The sequence below is a fragment of the Lycium ferocissimum genome, chromosome 12 (genome assembly GCF_029784015.1).
Source record: "Lycium ferocissimum isolate CSIRO_LF1 chromosome 12, AGI_CSIRO_Lferr_CH_V1, whole genome shotgun sequence".
In the NCBI taxonomy this organism is placed as follows: Eukaryota; Viridiplantae; Streptophyta; class Magnoliopsida; order Solanales; family Solanaceae; genus Lycium; species Lycium ferocissimum.
This window is the reverse complement of record NC_081353.1, coordinates 61,694,313-61,714,228: the sequence shown is the minus strand read 5'-3', so window position 1 is coordinate 61,714,228 and position 19,916 is coordinate 61,694,313. Positions and strand designations below refer to the sequence as shown.

The 19,916-nt window shown below is 34.8% G+C and overlaps 1 long non-coding RNA gene across 1 annotated transcript; it reads right to left on the bottom strand.

Annotated features, from left to right (window-relative positions):
- Window positions 1-14,088: 14,088 nt before the first annotated feature.
- On the bottom strand, window positions 14,089-19,108 carry LOC132040841 (uncharacterized). Its single transcript, XR_009410795.1, has 2 exons — window positions 18,702-19,108; window positions 14,089-14,480 (listed from the first exon to the last, which is right to left on the bottom strand). It is a non-coding gene; the product is annotated as an uncharacterized LOC132040841 (long non-coding RNA).
- Window positions 19,109-19,916: the final 808 nt, after the last annotated feature.

Genomic DNA, 19,916 nt, shown 5'->3' with positions numbered 1-19,916 from the left:
AAAACTCCTCATCTACTAAAAGATATTCTTTCTCCAAGTTGGGCCAGAATTACCCCTCATATTCTTTTCCAAGTTCCAACAAATTTAATTTCCTTAATTCACTTGCCCTTCAATCCTTCCATAGCTTACAATATGCACTTAAACCCTTATAACCATAAGTTAAAAACATATAAGCTTACACACCTCCTGAACGGTAACTCGAATCTCAACATAAGAAACTACGGGGTGCAACAAACTCCCTCGAAAATTTCTAAAAATTTATATATTTGTCTAACCAATCCTATAGTATAAGACATTTTAAAACAAGAATTTAAAAGAGAACCCAATATAAATAAAGTTGGGATGGAAAAAAAATACTTCTTAAATTTTGTTGTCATAGAAAAAATAGCCGCTTGATAATCGTATTTATCTTTATACTCATATAAAACTCTAGCTATTTCCGTTAAGTAGGCTAATATTCCGGTTACCGTGGGATAGAATTGTTTAGAAAAAACAAGAGTTACATTATAAATATTTTGTAAAAGTTCAATACATTCCTTAGCATCTACCCAATCGTTATTATTTATCCACTCATCACTTTCCGTATTGTGAAAGTTGTGAACTTGTTGTATGCAAATCCTATAATCATATGCTTGTTGTAACATAATACAAGTAGAGTTCCAACTAGTGTCAACTTTTACTTGAATTTTTCTAGGTCTAAGGTTATTTTGGAAACAAGAATTCTTAAAATCTCTCATTTTTTCCTTGTTAGCATTACAAAAAAGAAAAGCAACCGCAATTCTAACCCTTTGAATAGAATCTTCAAAATAGTCAAGACTATCTTTTACAATCAAGCTTAAAATGTGACAACTACATCTCACATGAAAAATATTTTCTAGCGGAGGGTTTAATTCCCTTTTTAAAAGACCAACCACCTTTGTATTATTAGAAGCATTATCTAAATCAATGCAAAGTGTTTTTCTATAAATGTTAAAAAATTTCATAATAGTTGACATTGAATCCGCTAAAAATTTTCCGTCATGACGACCTTTCCCTTCATCATAGAAATAAGCTATAATTATTTTTTGCATCACCCAATTATCATCAACCCAATGACATGTAATAGCAAAAAATTCTAACTTGTTAACACTAAGACCAATATCGGCGGTAAGAGAAACACTGCTATTTAAAGAATTAAATACATGGCGCAAATAAAATCTATATTTTTATATAAATCAATAATATCCGATCTACAAGACTTCTAGGAATATCCTCAAACAACGGATTATAACAACGTTGAATATAAGTAACAAAATCTAAATCCGAAGGAAAGGAAAATGGAAGAGCATCAAAAGCAACCATTTTAGCTATTTCTATATGATCTTTTTTCTTGTCATAGCTAAAACTTTTACCGGTTCGTGGGTCTATTGTTTGTTGAATACCCCCCACATTTGAACCCGTTCGCTCTCCCAAACATCCTTATGTTTAGTTCTTATATGATTCGTTAGTGATCCCGTTCCACCATCCTTATTAATGTGTTGCTTGAAAGTAAATTCTTTTCCACATATATTACATATAGCTAATTGTCTTTCCTTATCTTTAGTCATAAATTTTCAAATTCTAGAGGTTGGCTTACGAGATTTTGGTGGTTTGTCTTGTGTATGTGATTGTGAAGGATGTGTATCTCGTATGGGATTTTCGGGGGCTTGTGTTTCATCATCAATTTCATTAAAAGTGCTGGTATGGTATTCCATTACATCACGATCTAAAAGTAGATTATTTGCACCAATATTAATATCTAAATTAGGTATTTCGTTCACAAATGTTTCCTCCATAAACCCATCCCTACCACTACTACAGCCACCACGTCTCACTCTCTTCGACATTATTAAATAGCAATAATTTAAATCACACGTAAATAAATCACAAGAAAATAAATTGCAACAAATTAAATTGCTAGAATTAAATAGCGGAAAATAAAGATAAAGTTGGAACGAAGGTACCAAATTGCCGGACTAATTTCCACCAAAGAGAAGGCGACTAGAATTGCAAATCCACCAAAGCTTTGGAGCTACTTCAGATTGTTGCAAAATCACCAACTCCACCAACAATTTTTTTTTTATAATTGCAAAATATAAAATTGAAACTAGAATAAAACTTTATAGTATTTAATTGAGAGAAATTTAAAGTGGATAATTGTTGCAAAGTAGTTATAATTGAGAGAAATTGAGAGAAAGAGAAGAGTGAATTGATGTGGATGAAAATAAAATGGAGAGGAATTTATATAGGGGTGGGGATGGGTTAAAGTGTATAAAAAAAAGTTTGGGGGGGTTGGGGAACAAAGGGAGGCCAAAATGGCAGTTTTTAGCCGTTGCCAACGGTCATTTTTGCAAAATGGACCGTTGGCCAACGGTCCAAAGAGGCAGCCTCCATTTTATTAATTTTTTTTTTTTACCGATTTTAACCGGCCGGGTCCGATGCACAATATTTGAAAACCGGCCCGGTATTGAACCCCGAGACTCAAGGCTAGAACCTGTCCCACCGGTCCGGTTACGGAACCGATTAAACTGGGTTCGGTTACCGGTTTTGACCGGTTCAACCGGCCCGGTTGACAGGTTTAATCCCATCTATCGGCTACTAGTAGGCCTCTCACTTGCGCTGGAAGTTCTTCAAAAGTGTCATACAATTTGTTGCTGGCCGAGTCATGGCTTAAAGAGGCTAAATTATCTACTACCTTGTTAGCCTCTATAAAACAGTGTTGCAAAATGAAGCCGGTTTGAAGCATACACACTTTCAGTTCTTCAACTTCTTTGTTGATCCTCCAAGGTGCTATATTCACCTCATTAACACAGTCCACAAGTATTTTTGAGTCACTTTCTGCACTACTATATTCATATTCACAGTCTATACACCATTTCACTCCATAAACAATATCGCATAATATATAATAGATATCAGTTTTTATCACATACAAACTTTTATGGATATGCATGGATATACAAATATATACATATAGATGCACATTGATTTACATAAAGATATACACAAATATACAAACACCATTACCACTAAAACTCAAACTAAACCACACCAAATCTTCTTTAAACGAGCTCCAATTGCATATTTAGCTTCCCAAAGATGTTTCCTGCTATTGCAACAATATCCCTTTGATTTAACAGTGCTTTTTTGAATTTCAGATTTCAAACCCTCAACCTTCAAACTTTAATAATGAAGCTTTTGAAGTTCCTACTCGTTGATAATATATGCTTTCTATACGAGCGAGAGAGAGAGATACGCGATGAGGAGGGGGAATTCACTAATAATGCAAATTATGGAGGAGGGTACGTTTTTTCTTCCCTTTTTAAGGATCTTTTTCACGGGCTTGATCTTGCTAATAATAGAAAAACGGATATGTGCTACCGGGAAATCAATAAAACAAATTGGCACTTCCCTGCACAAACTACGAGTCCGGAACTAAAATGACCCTAAAAAAGACCTTTTGAACCAAATACCCCAACAACAAAAAAAAGTTGACAAAACTACCTTTAGCGCAGTAATTTACTGCACTAAAGCCCACGCCCCCTCCACCCTTTTTTTTTTTTTTTGCTTAACTCTTCTTTCTTTACACATTTTAACGTACTTTAGCCATAGATTAATCATGCTTCGGGACCCCGAAACTTCAATATTTTATATAGAACCCTACTTATTTTTGTGTGATTAATAAGGTAGGCTTAATACAACAAGGATAAGCAAAACTTCGGATTTCCATTTTAGTGGTTGAAAAGTGCTCGAACTCCATTTTTGTTTGAAGACTTGGTGTCATTAGCTTTAAATTATAACAATAAGAAAATAATTAAACTTATTCATTAATAACAAACCGAAAGTATTAAAAATACAATCATCAAAAAATGAAAAAACTTAAAATACATTCATCAATTCATGCCCTTGAGTTGATGAAAAACTAAACATACTATTATTCTTCAAAATAACAACATCATCATAAATTAAACATAAAACTAAAATCACAATATTCTTAATCATCATCGGAATAAAAGTCCTTAATATCGTCCTCAGAACAATATTTTGGGTTTCTTAAGACATAGTATATTTTTTCTAAAGATGTCAATTCCCTACCGGTTGATGATGCTTGTTCTTCGGCCAACTTTAGCATGTAAAAGTTTCTGGACCTACTCGAGGCATGGTTATTGAGTACCTTGTTGTGATTTGAGCGTTGAGATTTTGCAAGTCACAAACAAGACGTTGTGATTCGGCGTACCGATATGCCCATTCGCGACGTAAACCACAATAATATTCACGTGGATCTGTATATATCAGCTCGCGAAAATTGTCATTACGCTCTATTAAAAGGTGGGGCTTGAAATTGTCTAGCACAAATTCACTGTTATCGGTTGAGGAATCATTGGAATAGTTACTTTGATTTGAGTTGTCATCACCAATGCTATTCGAATCCTGTGGAAAAAATATCGACCAATTTATATTTCTACTATTCGGCATTGAATTTTAAATAGATACTAAGTAGCAAAAGGTATTGAATTTTAAGTAGATAATAAGTAGCAAAAGGCTCTTTATATAGGAATCAAACTCAATATGTTGTGGGATCATGACTATGACCCCACCAACTTTATTTAATACAGTACAACTATTAATAATATCATGGGGAATCATCTTCATCGGACATCTCACAGTCCGAATCCCACTTGGATCTGAATCTGACGTAACTATGCTGACCATATTCTACCCTGAGGCAATGTATTTTCATCTGATTGTTCTCTTCGCGAAAACAGTTAAGAGCAAAATTCAACTCTTGTGGAGTGCCACGAGGCATTAACATAGCACGTCTTTTTGGGCGTTTAAGTCTTAGTGACCTCAAGTTTTGTTCCAGTGCTGCAGCCTCCCTAACACACCAATTTCACTCATCTGTCATCATATTGTTGTAACGTTGTTTGTATCTCTCGTTCGGGTCAAAATCTTCACTCAATTCCCATGTCCTACCCATTGCGTCGAATATGTCTCCTGGAGAGAACGATATAACACGATTAATAACTCCAAATTGGTTAAACAATGACATAGTAACTCAATTTTGTGTGGTTGGTAATTATTCGTCAAATTACATTATATAACACTTGCTAAGCATGAAACGCAAATTTTGGATTCGAATTATGACATTTTTCTGTATGACAACTGAGGGTGACAACACAGCGCAGTCATATAGCGCATTAAATTGCTGCGTTATTCTGACATAACGAGTAATTTATTGCGTTATTCTGGCATACACTGACATAACGCGGTTAATTCATGCGTTATGCAACACTTCGTACTTAATTTGACTTGACGTAACACTGCAAGACACACTAATTGCATTCATGCGTTGGTTGAATATTCAAACGCATTCAAACCTTATTAATATTGATTTTGTATGAAAGAAAAAAAAAACAATTTCTAAGTTTCATCCAATTTTTACATTTTGTGCTCCTCAATTAGTAAAAAAATGGAAAATGATCCAAAAATTAGGGCTTCTTTATTCTGGGACGGAGAAATTATATTCGAGAAAAATAATTTGCGTTATGATTCTCCTCCAAAATACCATTTTAAGTTTCCACTTAACTTAAAATTCTCAAAACTATTCCAAGCCTTGTCTAATAGACTACAAGTTAGTAGGAGTGATTTTGATTTAAATATAATTGGAAGATATCCAATATCATTTACGCCGCATGGTGTAACTAGTTATGGACAATGGTACATTCAAGACGATGTTTCTTTGACGGATTATTTGAAGGCGCCTTATGATTATAGGGAATGCATAACTTTAAACGTTCTTGAAAAGTTCGTAGAGAAGGTCCCCGTTAATCAACTTGCATTCATGGCTACAGCTCCTTGGGAAGTCCAAAATAGACCTCGTCGGGAAGCCCCGTCTAGAATTCAGGCCGACGTCACTCAAGCGGAACCTACTTATGAACACAATTACCATGACATGAGTACTTATGAAGGCATTTTGACGAGTCAAATGCCTCTGTAAAGTTTAAGTCAGCAATTTGATGGGCAGTGGTAAATATTCATTATTTACATTATTATTATTATTATTATTATGTGTAGTGGCATATATTTATTACTTGAATGTTACTAATGATGTTGATTATATTTTTTAGGGGTTATACACCTTATATGGATCATGTCGGACAGTCCTCTCAATCGGGATGGATGAATCGGGTTGGAACATCCTCAGCCTACCTATCCAACTACTCAAAACGATTGTCCTTCCTCAAGTTTCGGTGCAGTTGATTACTATCGGTACGTCTATTTTTTTTAACATCAATAGTATTATTTGATATGGAGTATTTAAAATACTCTATTTTCTTATGTAGGGAGAATGTAGTGGTTGCACCAAATTATAGGCAAAGACCTGCTATGGATGGCCTGGATTATCCGATATATAGTGACATCATCGAGTGATAGTGAGGAAATACCTAATGCGGAGGAAAGTGAAGATGAAGAAAGTGAGGATGAGGTTGAGGTTGGAACGAATCCTCAACATCAAGTAGAATTGTTACAAGATATGATGAATAGTCCTGCACACTAGGAAGAACCGAATTCGCAAAGACCCATTTGAACAACAAGAGTCAACCCCGGTTCAGCCACAAAGCTAATTTCAACAGCAAGGTCAACCCCGGTTCAGTGGCATTCCGTTGAGATCCCCTATCTTGATCATCTTCAAGATCGCCCAGATGCCTTTGTCTTTACTAGGGATGATGATCATATTCGGCGAAGTTTGTGGAAAGAGCCAGTGGATCTTGTAAAATAAAAGGTTCGTATTGAAAAAGGCATGATTTTCAACTCGAAAAAATTATTGTAAAGGGATGTTAAGATTTATTGCATCCAGGGGATGAAGGAGTTCATACGAAAACTTTGGCGATTGGTCTACAAGCGAAAATATCAAGGTTGCGACTGGATGCTCCGTGGTAAGGAGACTGCTGAAAAGATATGGACTATTTTAAAGTTCTACACAAAGCACACTTGTAATATGGGTGACCTCCCAGATGATCATTGCAATCTAGATACCAATATGATTGCTCGTGTGTTAGTTGGCGACATTGGAAAAAGCCCAAGGTATCCCCTTCGCCTAAGGTTTTTTTAAAATTTTGATGTTAATACGATGTTCCTCGTTGCTATATGCTGATATTTCAACTTATCCAGGTACCCTATTAAAGATTATATTACAACTCCTGAAAGTATATCGCAAAACCGTTAGTAGGCGGAAGGCGTATCTTGGGCGTAGGTGTGCACATGAGATAGTGTACGACAATTGGGAGGGCTCTTTTAAAAAGTTTCCGAGATACATGGAGGCTCTACAACACTTCAATCCTGGTATTGTTATTGAATGGAAGCTCAAATCGAAGCCTGGTGTGCCTGGTAATATTTTTGAGTTTGTGTTTTGGGCATTCAAACCATGCATTGATGGTTTTGCTCATTGTCGGCACTCCGTAATATCAATAGATGGAACACACACGTACGGGTATACAACATAAAGTCGCTAATTGCAGTTGGAATGGATGCAAATGGAGCTATATTCCTTCTAGCTTTTGCAATTGCAGCTAATGAGAGCATTAGTACGTAGGGTATATTTTTGGACTACTTGAGGCAACACGTTATTAAGGATCTCATGGGCATATGTGTTATATCAGACGGAAATGTTGGCATATTGCACAATATGTTTAATTTGCATGGGTGGCAGTCGCCCTTTGCCTACCATGGTTATTGTTTAAGGCGTTTAAAGGCAAACTTCCAAAAGGCATATCGAAGTCCAAAGACTTTGCAATTGGATGTGGGCGGTTAAAACTGAGCATCAGGAGAAGAAGTTTCACCTGCAGATGGAGATTATTAGGCGGGCGGATGAGGAATCCTTCCACTAGTTGAATGTAATTGATAAAGACAAATGGACATTACACCAGGATGAAGGTAGGCGATGGGGGATGGGGGATGCTGACAACAAACAGCTCTGAGTCATTCAACGGCTTGTTGAAATCTGCACGGGGACTACCCGTCACCGCAATATGAGAATGACTTTTAAGCAAGTTGTGGAGCGGTTCGTCAATAGATCAAAAGAGTCTAAAGCACTTGCGGCAGACGGTCTAAGATGGATGCCAAAACCGTCAAAAGTGTTCGAGTATCACAAATTTAAGGCTCAACAACACGACCGGATAGAGTACAACTATGCAGAGCGCATATTTGAACTCACAACAAGTGTGCACCAAGGTAAAGGAGGTAACGTCCACAGAATTTGTGAGATTCCAAGAACATGCACATGTGGCAAGTGGCAATCATATCACATGCCATGTTCTCATGCCTTCAAGTGTTTTATCACAATTGGAAAGAACGCCTCCACGTACATGGCTGAGGAATATACAGTTAAAAATTATGCAAAAACGTATGCTGGAAGGTTCTACCCACTTGGTAGTGAGAGTTATTGGCCACTGGATCCATTTTCCATGGTTGCAAATAAAGTATTTATCCGTAAATTCAAAAAGAAAGCATACTCCCCTATTCCTAATGAAATGGATGTTCCACCAGGGAGATTCACTCGAAAATGCTCATTTTGCAATTATGTTGGTCATGATAAGTGCAAGTGTCCCTTACGGCATGGTGGTCAAACTACATCTCGCGGTAAAAGTACCTCTCGTGGTGGAGGAAACTTTCGTGGTAGTGGCAGATCTAGTGGTGGTGGCACATCTCGCGGTGGCAGCGAAAGATCAACTCAAGGGCATGAATTGATGAATGTTTTTTAAGTTTTTTTCTTTCTTTGATGATTGTATTTTAAAAAGTTTGGGTTTGTTATTAATGAACAAGTTTAAGTATTTTCATATTGTTATGAATGATGCAATTTAATTATTTTGAGATTGGTATGAATGCTGCAATTTTGACTAAAAAATAGCACACTTAAATCTAAACCCTAAAACATAAAGAACTTAAAACTAATGACATCAAGTCTTCAAACAAAAATGGAGTTCGAGCACCTTTCAGCCATTAAAACGGCAATCCGAAATTTTGCTTATCCTTGATGTATTGAGTCTGCCTTATTAATCGCACAAAAATAAGTAGGGTTCTATATAAAATATTGAAGTTTCGGGGTCCCGAAGCATGATTAATCTATGGCTAAAGCACGTTAAAAAGGTATAAAGAAAGAGAAGTCAACCAAAAGAGGGGGAAAAAAAAGGCGGCCCTTTAGGGCAGTAAATTACTGCGCTAAAGGAGTTAACGTCGTCGTTACAGTTAACTATTTTAGCACAGTAAATTACTGTGTTAAAGGTAGTTATGTCATCTTTTTTTTTTTCTTTTTTTTTGTTGGGATATTTTGATTCAAAAGGTTTTTTTTTGGGTCATTTTGATTCCGGACTCCACAAACTACTCGATTTGAAACCTATGAGTAATTTAATAACAATATCTAGTCAAATATCATCGGATAAAATTCATTAATTCTTGTTCCATCCATTGAACAAGTTACAGACTCGTGTAATCTCTTTTTTCAAAGCCTACACGGCTACACCTTTCTTCTCTGTCTATTTCTTTTCTCAAAACTAATCTTTTCTTTTCTCACCATTTCATTTACTAAAGAAAACCTTTTGCATCTCTCTTAATTTTTTTTTCGTTCTCTCTATAACTCAACACCGTTTCTGCCGCTCCTCTTTTCATCTATCTTTTGTGCTTCTTTGTTCCTTCCTTTTTTTTTTTTGGCTAAAATGTAGAAAATATTTTGCTATTAATTTTCGTTTTTGTATGATTGACGATGCATATTTTCACTTCTTCAGATCTTAAGTGCATTTTATGGTGAACCACGTAAAATTTGTATATATATTTGTTGGGAAGAAGTGAAGATGACATTAATGTTGGTCTTGGCGAAGCTGTGCTGGATGCGCAGTGAAAGACTTGATGAAGAGAGTTTTTTATGTGAGGACGTATATACTATGTGTATATATACACTATATAATGTCTATACATAATATATACACAGTTTATACCTGATGGATACACATTGTGCAAAATTATAATTTGGACTAAAAATTGTATAATTACTGCTATCTAGTGTATAAGAAGTGTATGTTCACCATTACACTGTTTATAAAAGTTTTATATTCTCGCCGTCTCAATTTAAATGTCTTAGTTTGACTGGACTAGAGTTTAAGAAATATATGGAGACTTTTTAATCTTGTGGTTTTAAATTAACGATATTATGTGTAATGTATTAAAATGTCCTTTTTGAATTTTGTGGTTTTAAACTTGTCATATGTGGTGCCTGAATTGTCAACTTAATATATATAGAAAGATGCACTTTTTTTGGGAAAGACCAAAAAAGAAAATAAGACACTTAAATTGGGACGGAGTGAGTACACATTATTTTCTGAGTTTGACAGTGTGTCCTTAGTGCATTCTGAATGCGTTTGTATATCATGAGTGTATAGACTATTTGTATAATGTCTAAAAGTTGTATATATACTGTAAAGTGTATAAAATGTATAAACTTCACAGTACGTATTTTATATTTGTGTCTCATTTAGAAAAATGGTAAAGGATAAAGGAGAGGTGGAGTTGTGACGAAGGAGACAAGTTGGAAAGAAAAGGAACAACTGCAATTGTTTTACGGTCTTGGCGGCTAGGAAGGTAAGGGCGGCACATATCTAATTTTATTCGTCAGCATATGTTATTTTTCTGGCTACAAATTGTGATTTAGAATTTGTTGGCCAACGATTGATATATTTTTTGGCCGAACGACATTTTACGTCAATTATTAACCCAGTTTGTACACTAGAAAGCCTTATGTAGTAGCTATTTTAATTCCATATTAGTATACGTACCCGGCGATGAGCGGATCATTTCAAAGAAAAAAGATTGGAGAGAAATAATAGTAACGGACGTATATGAACCATTTGTGACATATTGCAGATTTTATATTCTCATTTTTTTGGATCAGTCTTATTACATACTAACATTTTCTATGGTATATGTAGTTGCTACTGCTTCAGTAGATCGACTACTTTTTGCTTACATATTAAGAGGATTCAATTTTAGATAAACGTGCGTATTGATGCCGTTGTCGGCTCAAAAACTGTTGCTTGGCCATATTCGTATCACCTTCAAGGATAAATGCCAATGTGTTAATGGAGAGCCGTAATGTTCATGTAATTATTAGTATGTGGGAAAAATATTGGCTTAGTTATCATTTTTGAAAATGCAACTAAAGGGGACAAAGTCAAGCCGAAGAAGTAGAAAATATGTAAATTCAACTATAGAATTTTAGTGACTCTTTGGATGATTCTACCTGCTTTAATCTCGGTTTGAGTAGGAGCAGTTGATAGATAGATCTGCATCAAGGTGCAAGTAAGGAAAAGTTAGAGGTCAAAGAGTAAAAAACAGAGAAAAACTTCACCATTTATAAAGAGAAAAATCTAAGATTCCCTCTCTATGTTTAAATACGTAAAACAAATTAAACATACATGAGCAAGAAGCAACTTAACACTTTGAAAATGTTAGTATGTAATAAGACTGATCCAACTGTGAACAGATTTTATATGAACCATGTGTGACATATTACAGATTTTATATTCTAATTTTTTTTGGATCAGTCTTATTACATACTAACATGCTTGCTTTAATCTCTTCTATATATGCAACTCAATCTATTTGTATGACATCCAATGGAGAATGTTTCTTTGATGTGGCAGCTTGCTTAGTTATTATAGTTTGATGGACTTAAATGTGATGAAGCAGCTGCAGACACTATGAAATAATTTAAACAATAAAGAAGAATAAAATCTAAAGGGGACAAACTTTCAGTACATATATCCTTTGAAGCGTCTTATCAACATAATTTTCTTATAAATAATTACTGATCATACCCTAAAGTAATTGATAGGCACATGACAATACGCCAATTTTAAGATCGCGATGTAATACACGAAAAAAAATTCAATTCTCTAAAGAAAGTTGTATTAGTGCAGGTTAAACGTCTCTCATTCCTAAACATGTATGAGAGCTCCCGAAGTGTCAAGGCAAGGAATAACTCTTATTGGAGGAAGAGTGTTTATGGACCATACATCAAGATCAAAGATAAGTAAAAATGGAAATCTGTGTATTTGTCTGTAACTAAGATAAATAAACTGACCTTCTTAATGTTAACTTGAGTTAAGGAGGACAATTCTATCTATGCAAGATTCATTGAGCGTTGAAGAGCTTTCTCTCAAATGGTTTATTCTTTTTCTTTCCTAGCTAGCAGCAAGCCAATTCACAATTCTCTGTTGGAAAAAAAAAAATTAACAATTGTACACAAAAAGCCCAAAAACAGAAAATATGCATGTGAAGCAGAGGGAAGATACGGATAATTGGATACCATATATGAATCATCACATTCCAAACAGTGAGTCGTTTGAGGTAGCAAGCACTTTAGATGCTCCATATCCAAGCTCAAGAACTGAAAAATGAAAGTCTTACCTATGTATTAAAATAGAGGCTCTTAATGAAAACAATGGAAAAAATAAATTATTAGTACAGTTTTATCGGATTGGTTAGAATTCACCTTGAAAGGAAACCCCAGGCTTACCATACTATTTATATACAATCATGAAAGTTCAAAACTGTCGCCTTAAGCTCAAGAGTAAAAAGTTCCTCTGTTAATTTTTGTTAGCTACTAATTAAAAAAAAGGGATAGATGGACTAAGAAGCTCATCAAATAGAAAATTGGTTTAGCAGCCTCGAAGTATCAAAGCTTATGGATCCAAGTCACGTAAAACATTAAAATGTATATCTTGTCACCATGTTCACAGTTAGTTACTTGTAACTTAGCAGCTAAAGCTTTGATCATGTACATTCTCCAAGAGATCTCCAATTAAAAAACAATATTACGTTCTAAAGTATATCCCCCCTTCCCCAATTAAAAAAAAAAAACAAAAACCAAAATAGATGAGAAGGTAAATAGATGCAGGGGTCATTTCATAAATTTCGAAATAAATGAATAACTTTTATAAATGCAGTGCTAGGATACTTTTTTTAAAGGTGATTGCTAACTATCTACGTCGTCTAACCCCGAGCACACCATATATCATCCTTTAGTGGTCTTCAAGAGAAAATGTGGCCACAAGCCCACAACATAAAGTATGAAAACAGAACTTTTTTTCAGAACGAATCACGAGGTCCCTCTCATGGCCTAGGGAGCAAACACAGCAAAATTGTACCAAATAGTGATATTGCTTTGGAGTAGAGATGGCAGATTAGGAGTTATTATTTCAGCTGAATCACAGACTACCGTTCCATGCACAAAAAATTGATAAAAATGAAGAAATGTGTTTTCGGATAAATGTCCTTTAAAGCCGTTGAATCATGGGTTTTTCTTTGTTGCATGAGAGTTGTGCATTGACATAGAATAAGAGACAACATAAATAAGATATACAAATAGAATAACTGCCTAATACTGTAAATCTAAAGAAAGAAACCAAAATCCTTTTCCTGACAAAGTATTATGACCTTTGTAGATGAGACGTTGTGTGACGAAGGAGCTGGTTGATTGAATAATAGCAAGAGAATTGAACTGTGAAAGTTATTCAAACCAGAGTTGGAGGATATGATATTATTACCTGCCGCAAGTGCAGTTATAAATTTGTAGTTTCTCCACAGAGAAAGAAGTAAGCAATGCACCAGTTCCTAAAGATGAATTTTAGTGCAGTTATAAATTTTGTTTTTTTTTTTTTTTTTTTAAGATTAAGATGTCTGAATCTGAATACACATCTGAATATTAAGATGTAGTCTGTAGATCTGAACACTGAATAATTAAGACTATTTGTTTTTCATCATCTAAATGTGTGTAATATATCAATATTTAAACATAATAAATAGATAACCCAAATAAAATAGTAATTAAAAGTCATACCAAGAAAATATTAGATACAATATTAACTTAAACAACAACATTATTATTTGAGAGATAAATTAAAGTATTTAAAAACATAAATGAATATTTTGTGTTTGATACAATTATTGAACTATCTGAATTATTACAAAATGATATAGCGATAAAAAAGAATGTTGTAATAAAATGTTATCATAAAATTTAAATTCAACATAAATTAATCTATTAATCAAACTTATTCAACAAAGCAAAATAATATCTCAAATATAGTTATGATTTAAAAGCATAAATATTAGAGTATTTGAATAACTAACTAAGAATCATCAAATTTTAACATTCCAACACTGGAGGAAAAAAGTTCAAATAACTTAAATATGGAACTCTCAAGTATTTCATCTTCTTTGCATTAGTTGGAGTGCAAGTTGCTCCCGCATATCGGTCATTATCTGAGAATCTTCAGCTGTCCAACTAGGTCCATTTGTTTCATCCAATGCTTCTTCTTGTTGTCCTTCTTCATCAAAAATTATTTGAGGCGTATCAAATTGACTAAATAAGTCATCATTGATGCGCTCCTTCTTGATAAAATTATTAACTGCAAAGCATCCATAACAACATCTCTTTAGATATTAATAGGATATGGAGCCATCTTGTCCAATATAGGAAATCTTGCTTTCAGGACTCCATAAGAACGTTCGATAACATTCGATAACGATCCCAAAAAGATCTAGTCACTTTAAATACATTTATAACGATCAGGTTAATGTCCCTTCACTAAAAAGGTCAAAATTGTTGTAGTGGATCAGCAATTGATGCACATGTTAACTGGGAAAGTAACTGCAGTAGAGCTTTCAGACTGAAGCCTAGTCGGTAGCTTAGCTTGGAAATTGAACTAAAGTAGGATCAAACATTTAATAATCTAAAAAGGTGTGTACTTAATCTAATGACCCAAAGGTTCAAGAAGCAATAAAATTAGTTAATCTTTGACTCTCTGTTGATTGCATGGTTCAATCCACACACATTTTCACACGGTATAAGGCATGTGCTTTCATATTTTCACAAGAGGCAGTACAACATATACTTAAAACTGGTTCTGCTTGATCAAGTTTTATCTGACACTGATGCAAGTTATGATAAAGATTTGATATTTAACCACAGTTTATGGTGGGGAACTTGCAAATATTGGGACATAGCTAGTGACAAAAAATATTATTATACAACATATAATTGAACCATGAATACATATACATCATTTACCAAAAAATAAATCTAACTTCTAACTGGTCACCTAATAAATCTACGTTGTTCAAATTTTGACAACCAGAAGACAGATATTTACATGAGTTGGGATGCTTCCTACAGTAAAAGAAAAGAACTCCAATGCCAATTCCGCTATGGAGTGTATTCCATAGTGATGGCACATTGTGAACCTCAATCATACATGCTATGCTACATCACCCTTAACATAATGACCATATTACTACACATGAATAATCAGATTTCATGGAATAAATCAACAGCATCAAGTTTCTCCTTTATGTCTCAAACAACAAATTCAAGAAACACCAACAACATTTATCTATGTTTTTCGGACTCTTCAAAAATGTCGACGGGTGCGTGTCGGATCTTTCAAAAGTAGTGCATTTTTTGAAGAATCCAACATAGGTGCGACAACAATTTTGGAGAGTCCGAGCAACTTAGTTAACTATACACCTTGGAGCTAACTAACAATGCAAAAAGGACAAAAGAAACTATAGCAATTTTGAGTGCAAAAACCTTTGCTTGAAAATCAAACAAGCTAAGAGTTTATCCAGATTATCAGTTGATATTCAAAATCCGAATTCAACAAAGTCCTATAGTACCCATAAAATCTTTGGGACAGTAAAATAAAACCCAATAATTTCACAAGAAAATAATAGAACCAACAACAAATACGAACTAAATCGTAGATGTTTCGATGGAATGTCAACTTCAAGGCACTCTCTGAAGGCAAAAATGTTTAGTTAACTTGTCCTGTTGGCCCAGAAGCTAACCCATGTAACAATTAGAATTGACCCATTTTTAGATTTTGATAGCTCCATATTAATAGTCTTTTTTTTTTTTTTGTATTTAAACTAACGATGATCTTATTTTTGCTTTCTCTCTTCTGTAATCTTCACATCTGCTTAATGTTATTAAATAAAATGTGTACGTACTTTACCAAAAAACAAATGCCAAGAATATTGTGAATATACAATTTAATAATGTCACGACCCAACCGGAGGGCCGCGACGGGCACCCGGTGCTAACCCACCGGGGCACCTCTTAACGTACTTTCACGTCACATCTAGGTGAGCCACATAGTTAAATCATACTTTCATTCATCATCCATATTAATCCCATTGGGCAACAACACATCTATATCATCATTAACGACTATGCCCAAATAAATGTACATAAGCCGACGAGACTTAACAAAATAACATCCCAAATTATAGGCCAACAAGGCCAAACACATCTAACCATATACACATGTCTACGAGCCTCTAAGAAGAATATGTCATGTCATATAGGCGGGACAGGACCCCGCCGTGCCCATAAATATGTACACAAAAGAATCTATACCAAAAGGCAGAGCTCCGAATGAGATGGAGATCCGGCCATGTGTCCCCGAGAAATATAGCTATGGATCAAGTTCGTCTCCCCGGCCACCTCGCGGCATGACGCGAAGTCCACAAACAAAAGGATGTCAGTACGAAGAATGTACTGAGTAATGTAAAGCATGATCAACATCAGTATAAAAGCGTAATAGACAACATGTGAAACAAAGATAAGATGAGAGATAATAGTATCATCATTATATATAGCACTTACTTGCTCTTTATAGGGACATTCCATTTCGATTGCGTATCCGTGTACATACATCCATATCCATATCCGTATTCGTATCCATACTCGTTTATATATCCGTTTTCGTATTCGTAGTCATATTTCCATTCATACTCATATTCATATCATTTACATCTCATATACATTGCATATACACAGCCTTTACATAGCATTTACATATACTTAGCATATTCGTACTCATATTGATGTCATATACATAGCATTTATATAGCATACCCGACCACGAAGGTTCGGTGTTTCACGTACCTGGCCCTACCAAGGCTCAGTGTCATACATACAGCCCTACCAAGGCTCGTGGTTATCCGTACCCAACCGTTAGCGGCGAGCGCGCATCACATTTATATATATATATATATACATATTCACTATATTCTACCCGGTCATATAAGCTTGGGGTTTCATAATAGCCATACTTAGGCACATATACATATAAGCATCTTTAGCATTATTACTAACGTCGTTCATTACATCTATCCTTAAAGTATTACTCGTCATATAAGGAACTTAGTACAATCGTATCATGTCGAGAATCATAAGCTTAGTAGCTTTTAGAGATAGGATCATTGGAGAATATCGTAGGCTCATGTAAGGATAGATATTTGGCCAAAGAACCATGCCTTATGAAAGAAGGTTAGCCTTACATACCTCTTCGTTCAACTATTCTATCACTTGCACGCTCTTCTTCAATGCTCACGTTTCTACCTTCATTAGAGTACATACTAATATTAGAGAATCGATAGCTTAGCATACTTTGACTAAAGCTAGAGGAAATTGGACAGCATCTCCTTTATTTATACAACTTCCTCCATATCATATATCAACTCCCAAACATCAATAATAACATTCACAATATCATCACAATAGCCTTTATTCACCTACATTATCCTTGCTTCTATATTCACTCAAATCATCCATATTCATGGTCATATCACACAATTACGTTCATTCATATACAATGTCTATTCCATGTTCTCAATATCATTTATAACATGATTATAATCATAATGTATCAAGAATCACAACTCAATCCAAACATTTACTCAAAAGTGACACTATTCCACCTTCATGACCCATTTCCTAATTCCTTATATAATCCAAGTGTTTCAACTTTCAAATACCTTAAACAACATGGAAATGTCATAAAACTTATCTTAGATGGTGTAGGAATGAACCTTGGGTGCAAACACTTCACTTGAGCAAAACCCTAGTTTCACCTTCACTTGGATTCTTGCCTTGGATGAACTTTAATGGGTTTCTTATACTTGATTCACTTGGTTTGATGAAGTTGAACACTAATATTTCTTGAATCCTTGTGGAAGAAGTGTAGAGAGATGTTTTAGAGAGAGGTGGAGTGAAATGGAAATGAAATGAAATAAGACTTGGATCCTTATTAATAACACAATTCGGCCCCGACCAAGCTTCTACGGACCAACATACGGTCCGTATAATTTATACCGACCGTATGTCCGGTCGTAGATTTGGTCCGGAGAGGGTCTCAATCGGGCTGGAAGTACGGCTAAACATACGGTCCGTATGTTTTATACGACGATGTTTGGCCGTATAATGCCCAGTCAATCCGAACTCGTTCTCATCGACTCGTTTAATCTCCAATCCTTATGGAACCTTCTTGACACTTGTTTATCACCTCATTAACAATCTAAGGGACGTTATAACTCTTCTCCAAAGCCTCATTAAATCATCATTAACTTGTTACTCGTAAATCCTTTCCGTTACACATCATATGCCTTGCCTTCTCTTGGCAACCTTTCTCGTCTAACCTCGAACGTCTTTGAAATCTTACTTAAGGTCATCAAATGTCATTCTTTACTTATTGAAACACCGTATACTTCGTACTCTTCGTTAGTCTATTCACTGTGCATCAACGGAAAATTTTTCGAGGTGTAACAAATAAACAAAGAAATCTTACCAATAGAGCAAAGAATTTCAGCCGACTGTTACTTGAAGAAACAGGAGAAAGAGAGATAGAGCCGAGCTATTAGAGAAAGAGAGAGGCTTCAAGCGTAAATAGGCAGAAAAAAACGGCGTTAGAGATTTTTAGGAAAATAAAATAGGGCTTTAAAAAGAGTCTGAATAGTGTTCAGACTCTTCCATACATCTGACCGAATCAGACGTTACTAGACCTATTAAGAGATTATTTTAAAAAAAAAACAAATGCACTTAATGGGCTGAAATCTTAACCATTCAGATTCAGACCCACATTAAGTGCAAACAAATGAGGCCTAATCCTTATAACTAATCAAAACATGGTTGGAGATTTTCAGAAGGCTTTGGCACTATATGCAGTGGTGGAGCCAGGATTTTCACCTAGGGGGTTCAAAAATATGAAGAAATAAACATACGAAGGAGCCAAGGGGGTTCAACATCTACTATATGTATATAAAAAAATAATTCTAATCTTGTATATGTAGTGTAATTTTTCACCGAGGGGGTTCGGATGAACCCCTGGAGCCTACCTAGCTCCGCACCTGACTATATGCACGGTTATGTGATTTTTTTCAGAAGTTTTAATTCAAGTTCAAAAGTTATTTAAAATTAAGAAGTTTTATTAGTTAGAAAGGTAGTTTGTTTTGTCTTAATAATGCCACTTGTCTTTCTGTGGTAATGCCACTTGGCTTAAGGAGAGGGCTTTTTCCTCTCCTTTTAATAATATATAGATATAGATTTGTCTCGGGAAACTCTATAGTAGTTTTAGTTTGATTTGATACGGAATTTAAAAAAATAAAAAAGAGATATGTGTAATGTTCAAAAATGTCTTTAATCTTGTGATCTTAAACATATCATGTGAGATAAAATTAAAAAGTTGCTAAATTAGAAAAGGGATTTTTTTTTATTTTAAAATAAACTAAAAAAGAAAAGTAAGATAAATAAATTGAAACAGAGTGCTTAACATATACATGAGAAAATTCTTCATCAAGGAGAGGTACAAATTAGGCATATAAAGATGGTTCCTTCTTTTAACAGCGAAGGGGATGAATTTACAGTCGTCTATGATTGAACTTCAATGGGGACAGCGTCAAAAAGAAGTGGCTGGTGAGAGTTCGAACTTCTATTTTCCTTTAGTTTCTCTGTTCCATCATCATGTACCTAACAATAGTATCTCTCTTTAATCAACGCTACCTAG